Below are 8,548 nucleotides of genomic sequence, written 5' to 3' on the forward strand. Positions count from 1 at the left end.
ACAGAAAAGAAGAATAGAAGAAGAAGGAGAAGAAGGAAGAAGAAGAAGAAGAAAGAAAGGAGAAGAAGAAAGAAGGAAGAAGAAGAAGAAGAAGAAGAAGAAGAAGAAGAAGAAGAAGAAGAAGAAGAAGAAGAAGAAGAAGGAAGAAGAAAGAAGAAAGGCGAGAAGAAGAGGAGAACAAGAAGAAGAAGAAGAAGGAAGAAAGAAGAAATAAAGGAAATAAAGAAGGAGAAGAAGGAAAGAAAAGAAGGAGAAGAAGAAGAAGAAGGAGGAGGATGAGGAGGAGAAGAAGGAGGAGAGGAGGAGAAGAAGGAGGAGAAGAAGAAGAAGGAGAAGGAGAAGAAGGAGAAGGAGGAGGAGAAGAAGGAGAAGGAGAAGAAGGAGGAGAAGAAGAAGAAGGAGAAGAAGAAGAAGGAGAAGAAGGAGAAGAAGGAGGAGGAGAAGGAGAAGAAGGAGGAGAAGAAGGAGGAGAAGAAGAAGAAGAAGAAAGGAGGAAGAAGAAGGAGGAGAAGAAGAAGAAGAAGGAGAAGTGTTTTTGCCTCCCCTGTGTCCAGTGCTTTGGTCACTCGTCTGATGGGCTCGTTTGCGGCAGAATGGTTCATGGAATCGCAGGGCGTTAGAAACAAATAAAGCAAACTTTTCCCCAATCAGGAAACACTCGCTAATTTGGCGTCATCAAACATATAATAGAGGAATACAATTAAGTATAACAAGTCAACCACACGTTTATGGAGGCATTGGCAATGCACAAGCCTGTTTATACACACACACACACACACACACACACACGGCACACACACACAAGCCTGTTTATACAGTGTACAGAGATGCAGGGTAAATAGTAATAATAGGCCAAATTTGAGCATTAAATATTCAAATATAAATCGATTACACACACACACGACACACACAAACACATGGCGCACACACACACACACACACACACACAGAAACAGCACACACACACGCGGCACACACACACACACACACGCACATTATGGATTGATGCTTTTGCTGCCACATGTGGATTTTGTCTCACTCCAAATAAAGAATTAAAATGTGTGAGTGTGTGTAAGAGAGAGAGGGAGAGAATATGTGTGTGCATGTGTGTGTGTGTGTCTCTCTATGTGTGTGTGTGTGTGTCTAAGAGGATGCGTTTGTGTGTCTGCCAGTTCCTACAGTACTTCACACACAGAGAGTTTGCGGAGAAGTGTGTGTTGTTTTAGGGGTTTATAGCACAGGTAAAACTAATCCTCTGTTAGAAAAACAGACCAGCTCTAGATAACACACACACAAACAGAGAGCTTCAGAGTTAAAGATAAAGAGTTTAGAGCTTCAGATAAAGCCACCAACTATCTTTCTCTCTCTCTCTCACACACACAGACACAGACACAGACACACACACACACACACAGACACACACACACACACTCACACACACACACACACACACACACTTCACACACACACACACAAACACACACACACACACACACACACACTCTTCACACACACACACACACTGACACACCCACACACACACATACACACACTCTTCACACACACACACACACACAGACACACCCACACAGACACACAGACACACACACACACACACACACACACACACACACATTACAGACAGACAGATAGACACACACAGACACACACATAATAGACACTCTTCATTATTACACACATACACACACACAAACACTCATTAATTCACACTTTCACACACACACACACACGGGACACACCCACACACACATACATACACACACACACTCTTCACATATTCACACATTAACACACACAGACACACCCACACACACACACACACAGACATTTGCACCCACACACACACACATTTATTAACACACACATACACTACCCACACAATAATATACACACATACACACACACACACAGACACAGACACAGATATTAATAATAGACAGATTTTATCTGTCTCACTATCTGTCTCTCAGACACTGCACAGCCTTGACCCGGTGAAGAGAGGAGGAGAGAGGAAGATAGGGAAACAGGGAGAGAGGAGGGGGAGAGAGAGAGGGAGAGAATGAGGGAGAAAGAGAGAGAGAGGGAAGGAGAGAGAGAAATAGAGAGAGAGAGGGAGAGAAGGAGAGAGAGAAAGAGAGAATGAGGGAGAAAGAGAAAGAGAGAGAGGGAGAGAAGGCGAGAGAGAAAGAGAGAGAGGGAATGAGATTGAGAATATATATATATATATATATATATATAGAGAGAGAGAGAACCGGATGATCCTGAAAAAGACTGGGAGAGGGGACTGAGGACAAACTGGAGGAGACTGGGAGGCCGAGTGTGTGTGTGTGTGTGTGTGTAGAGATGAGTAATCCTACTCCAGAGGATGCATTTTTATGTGCTTAAGGTCCCATTAAAGACGCAGATAAGGGAGATGCTTATCAGTCTATACAGCTCCCTGTGTACACTAACATAAACACACACACACACAACAATATCAATTATCCACAATACACACACACTCTCCACACGGTCCAACAGGTGCCAGTAATGAACTCAGACCTCCTGGAGCGCATGCACACACACACACTTATTTATCTTATTTACTTTTTGTACACACACACACACACACACAGAGGACTGAGGTTAAGCACTTAGCATTGGCCGAGTGGGGCCAGTAAAATGAGGACATCCCCCCATTAAGACACATCTCCTCCATGACCTGCACACACACTCACACACTCTCGTTCTCTCTCTCTCTCTCTTACGCACACACTCACACATTCTCTCTCTCTCTCACACATACACTTCTTTTTTCTTCTCTCTATTATTATTCACACATTCTCTTCTCTCTCTTTCTCTCTCACACACACATCATTCATATTTTTTCTTTCTCTCTCTCTCTCACACACTTCATTATTCTCTCTCTCACACACACACATACATCTCCATTTGCCGCTTTCTCTCCCACTATACACAAATCGTCTCCCTTTTAAGAGCAGTTATCTCTTGGAAGATCTGCACAGTCTTGCCCATAACGCCTGAGAAAGCTATTATCACAAGCACTACACTCTCAACCACACACACACACACACACACATAATGGCCTCTCTGACACACATTAACATTCCAGAACTAAAACACTTAGCTGACCAAGGAACATTAGCACAGTGGAGGAGAGGGAGAATGTGTGAGTGTGTGTGTGTATGCGCGCGCACGCATGTGTGTGTGTGTAAGGAAAAGAGATGAGATGAAGGGAGAGGGAGAGAGAGAGAGAGAGAGAGAGAGAGAGAGAGAGAGAGGGGTATAGAGAGAGAGAGAGAGGAGAGAGAGAGAGGAGAGAGAGAGAGAGAGAGAGGGGTATAGAGAGAGAGAGGGAGAGAGAGAGAGGTATGTATGAGGTATCTCCGGCCTCTATCTCCCTCTCTCTCTCACCCCCCCCCCTTCTCTCTCTTTCACTGCGGGGAGCAGTGTGACAAGATGTGGCAGAATGGAAGGTGTGTGTGTGTGTGTGTGCACGTGTGTGTGTGCACGTGTGTGTGTGTGTGTGTGTGTGTGTGCACGTGTGTGTGTGTGTGTGTGTGTGTGTGTGTGTGTGTGTGTGTGCACGTGTGTGTGTGCACGTGTGTGTGTGTGTCCGTGTCCATGTATCTGGCCCCGTAAATGCAGCTTGCGTTCCCATTATGCCCAGCACTGCTAAAACCATCAGGCACACACACACCCACACACAGTACCCACATACAGACAGACAGTAAGACACACACATACACACACGCATACACACAGTACCCACATAAAGGCAGACAGACAGACAGACACACACACCCACACACACATACACACAGCAGTACCCACATACAGACACAATCACTTATAACACAGACAAACATACACACACACAGGCACAATATATACACATATTTAGTGTGCATATTTTTGTTCACTCAGTCACACACACACACACAAACACACACACACACACACACACAAACACACACATACACACATACACTCACACTCAGCAGGTTTGCATGTGAAAATGGAATATATAATAGAGGAAGAGGAGGAGAGGAGAGGAGGAGAGGAGAGGAGGAGAGAGAGGAGGGAGGAGGAGGAGGAGAGAGAGGAGAGGAGAGGAGAGAGGAGAGAGGAGAGGGAGGGAGGAGAGACAGAGGAGGAGAGGAGATGAGGGGAGGAGGAGAGGAGGAGAGGAAGAGGAGGAGAGGAGGAGGAGGAGAGGAGAGGAGGAGAGAGGAGGAGGAGAGAGGAGAGGAGAGCAAAGAGGAGGGAGAGGAGAGGAGGAGGAGAGGAGGAGGAGAGAGGAGAAGAGAGGGAGGAGGAGAAGGAGAGGGGCAAAGAGAGGAGAGGAGGATAAGTGAGAGGAGAGGAGGAGGAGAGGAGGAGGAGGAGGAGAGGAGCATAGAGGAGGAGAGAGGAGAAGAGAGGGGAGGAGGAGAGGAGGAGAAGGAGAGGAGTATATAGGAGAGAGGAGAGGAGGAGAGGTTATATAGAGAAAAGAGGAGTTTAGGAAAATATAAGAGAAGAATAGAGAGAGTCGGTTCCGCTTTGGCCCTCCCCTCAGTGGGTTGTTAAATTTCACTCATTTTTCATACATGCACACACACACATCACACATTTGAGCTACCCACTCACAAAACATACAATGTACAAAAACACACACACACACATCACACAGCAGAGGTCCCTCCAGCCTGAAGAGCTCCTGGAGCCTCGGTTCGCAACACGGGCTCAAACCAAACACTTATCAGACATCCACATTTGAACGACGTTGATAAAGATACAATATCAGACTGAATTACACACACACACACAGCATTATAAACATCGCAAAACTGGTTTATCACATTTATTCCTTTAGGAAAAGGTTAAAACAAAACATGCCTTCAGGCACTGGCATACAAAAACAGCATCTGCACAAGCAAAATAAAAATAAGTAGTTGAATGGGCTATATTATATATCATGTTTATGAATTATTGTTAATACTTAATAAATTATGCATATTATTTTGTTGATGAAGTAATATTTAGTTTATTAGTTGATATTATACCTTAATGATTAGTTAGGTGATATATATTTATATACCATCATTAACTTTCAACCACTTGTAACTCCGAGTTAATTATGACCATATTATTAGGAAGTGGTTTATAAAATATGTATCCTCACCCTAACTAATCATTAGTGCATGTGTATGTAACAACTGTTAAATAATGGAAATATTACTTAATCAAAAACTTTAATTCAAAACACCAACAAGGAGCACCCAAGAGCAAATGATGAATTGTGTGTAGTTATTATTATCGTCTATGTTTGTATGTGCATGTGTTCGTGTCTGTGTGTGTGTGTGTGTGTGTGTGTGTGTGTGTGTGTGTGTGTGTGTGTGTGTGTGTGTGTGTGTATGCGTGTTCCATACCACTACCACTTTATTGAATGCGTCTATGTTTGATGGCGCCAAATTAGCAAGTATTTCCTGATCTTTTTTTTATCGTCCCGCGATTCCATGAACCATCAGAGAAGTGCCAACAGCACTGGACACAGCCTAGAGGACCATTATGCCATCAGAGAAGTGCCAACAGCACTGGACACAGCCTAGAGGACCATTATGCCATCAGAGAAGTGCCAACAGCACTGGACACAGCCTAGAGGAGGGAGGCAAAAACCTACTTCTTGTTTTGGCCAGCGGCTCCTTGTCCTCAGGACTGTTTACCTACCTCCTTATTGTCATGGTGTAGCGTTTCAGATCTGCCACAGGCTGCTCGCTGCTCACCGTATTCTGCAGATTACTTACATCGCTAGGGCTAATTGTTATTATTGTTATAAATCTGAAAACGCTCCACACATCTCTGAAATGGTCAGGAGATCTCCGCAGCATCGCTTCAGCCATGTAAAAACCCCAAACACCACACCGAACGTTCCCAAACCGAATCAACACTGATTTTTAAACGATCCCGATCCGACATACATCCCTTTAGAAAATTAGTTCAACAGCCCTAATGTGTATGTGGTGTGAGTGTTCATGTATTATTGATGATGATGCGCGCGAACGTGAATATTACGATTGCCCAGGCATGCGTTTGTGTGTATGCGTGGTAGCCGCTAAGTGCATGTCGCCATTACGATGCGGCATTATGTGTGTGTACGCTGCGCACGCGCATCGTGCATGTGCATGTGTACGCTGCGTGCGCACGCGTGCTGATGCGGGTGTGTAATGTAATTGCGTGTGTGTGTGTGTGTATGTGTGTGTGTGTATGTGTGTACGCGTACGCCCGGCAGGAATGTGAATGTGTGTGAGTGTGTACATGCCTGACACCGTGATAATGTCGTATTATTGCCGGTACGCGGTATTATTGTGTGTATGCATGTGGGTGTGTGTGTGTATGTGCATGTGCGTGTGTGGTGTGTGTGAGTGTTTGTGTATGTGTGTGTGTAGGGTATGTGTGTGTGTGTGTAGGGTGTGTGTGTGTGTGTGTGTGTGTGTGTAGGGCGTGTGTGTGTGTGTGTGTGTAGGGTATGTGTACTTGAGTCTGTGATTCACCTGTTCTAGGGTCATCCTGATCTTCTCGCGACAGTGTTTGTTTGTACCAGAAAACAGTACACAGCATGTGTGTGTGCGAGTTTGTACACGCCTGCACAATCGCGTGTGTGTGTGTGTGTTTGTGCATGCCTGCATACGTGTGTGTGTGTGTGTGTGTGTTTGTGCATTCCTGCATTGTGTGTGCATCCCGCACGAACGTGTGTGTGTGTGTGTTTGTACACGCCCACCTATGTGTGTGTGTGTGTTTGTGCATGCCCACCCATGTGTGTGTGTTTGCGCACGTCTGCCCACGTGTGTGTGTGTGTGTTTGTGCATTCCTGCACGTGTGTGTGTGTGTGTGTTTGTGCACGCCCGCCCGGCAATGCGTGTGTGTGTGTGTGTTTCAGGTATGCCCGTGTGTGTGTGTGTGTGTGTGTTTTTGCGCACGCCCGCCTACGTGCGTGTGTGTGTGTGTTTGTGATCCCTGCATTACGTGTGTACTTATCCCTACTAACCAATAGGGGACTATGGGTTGAACCCACCGGGGATAGGGACACTTGACTGAGTGGGGACCTAAAAACCATAGTCCCCCACCAGGATAACAGCTATACATGATAGCAGCTGTCATGCTAACATACCTAGCATCAATATCTCTGAAAGTTTTCTATCATTCCCTAAAAAGTTCTGATTTTTGTCCTAATGTGTGTGTGTGCTGAAGATGAAGCTTAGGAGTGAGACACCTTGGTCAGTGGCTGTATTGCAGGTGTGTAAACTATGCTGCAGGCTCCACCCCAATGACATTGTCTGAAGTCAGGTTCCGCCCACAGAAGTGGGGCATTGTCACATGACCATCGGGTGACCATAAGCCACCAAGAAACCAGGAAAAGACAGTTACTGGAGAACAGCAAAAGAAGTTTACCCATAGGCTAAGGTTACTAGCCTATTAGACATGGTGAAACCAAGCTTATTACCTCTATATTGCCATATTCAACAGAATCTCCATAAAAAGCCTGTTTCAAAGTTGTGTTTTATCTATGGCCTATGATAAAACCTGGTTTAACGGGTCAACTAACTTTAAAGTTTGCCTAGATTTGTTATTAACGCTTACTCCTTCCAGCAACTTGGCCATCTTAGTTTAATTTTCACGTCATTGATTACTTGTTTGCACAAACAATGAGTGCGATTATTCAACATAGGCTTCAAGTAGGCTACTACCAGGGCCTAATACCTACTATTACTAGAGTATTACTAGATTACTACACGCTTGAAATGCCTGTGTTATGTTAAGCTAATTGCATAGTGGCTTTAAGTTACTTCTCGACTAATGTCCCCATACAGACTATAGGACACCCCTCCCCCAACATTTTACGGCTTGGCTGCCCCTTTTTCCACTCTCGCCTCCGGTCTCATCGGGCTCAAGTCCCCAAATAGACTATAATAGCGGATCCCCCACCCCACCCCAGATGCTTTTTGGCGGGCTCAGTTTTACAACTAGGCTATATCAAGTACTTTTTTGTATTCCATAGGTTTAGTCTAAAACATTTCTAATTGATGATACCGAATATAAACAATTAAATTAATGAAAATAAAATGTATTAATTTCGGTTATTTTATTTCAAACAACGCGAAGAGATTCCGTCCAATCAGCAGCTTATCTATCCTAATAACGTCTTTCTTCTACAACAAGAAGTACTTGACAAGCCATTTGATGAAAACCAGGAGTAGGTGAAACGTGCGGGAGGAGGACACATGTGTGCTGTAAATGTAAGTTTAATGTTCTGTCTTGTATTGCTTTATACTTGAGAAACATATTTTTGATAGAACAGCAGGGTGTTCTTGTTGCTCACGTAATGCTATAGTTCGCAATAGCGTTAGGTTAGTTACTGGATCTGAAGTCTAACACCAATCCGCTGGTACTACGGGTAGTAAGTGTTGAATTAATGCGATGTATAACGTTATACTTTTTACTTTTGACGGCTTTGATCCTCGAAGCCTGCATGTTAAACCATGTA

This window comes from Alosa alosa, chromosome 17, assembly GCF_017589495.1.
Source record: "Alosa alosa isolate M-15738 ecotype Scorff River chromosome 17, AALO_Geno_1.1, whole genome shotgun sequence".
Taxonomy (NCBI): domain Eukaryota; kingdom Metazoa; phylum Chordata; class Actinopteri; order Clupeiformes; family Clupeidae; genus Alosa; species Alosa alosa.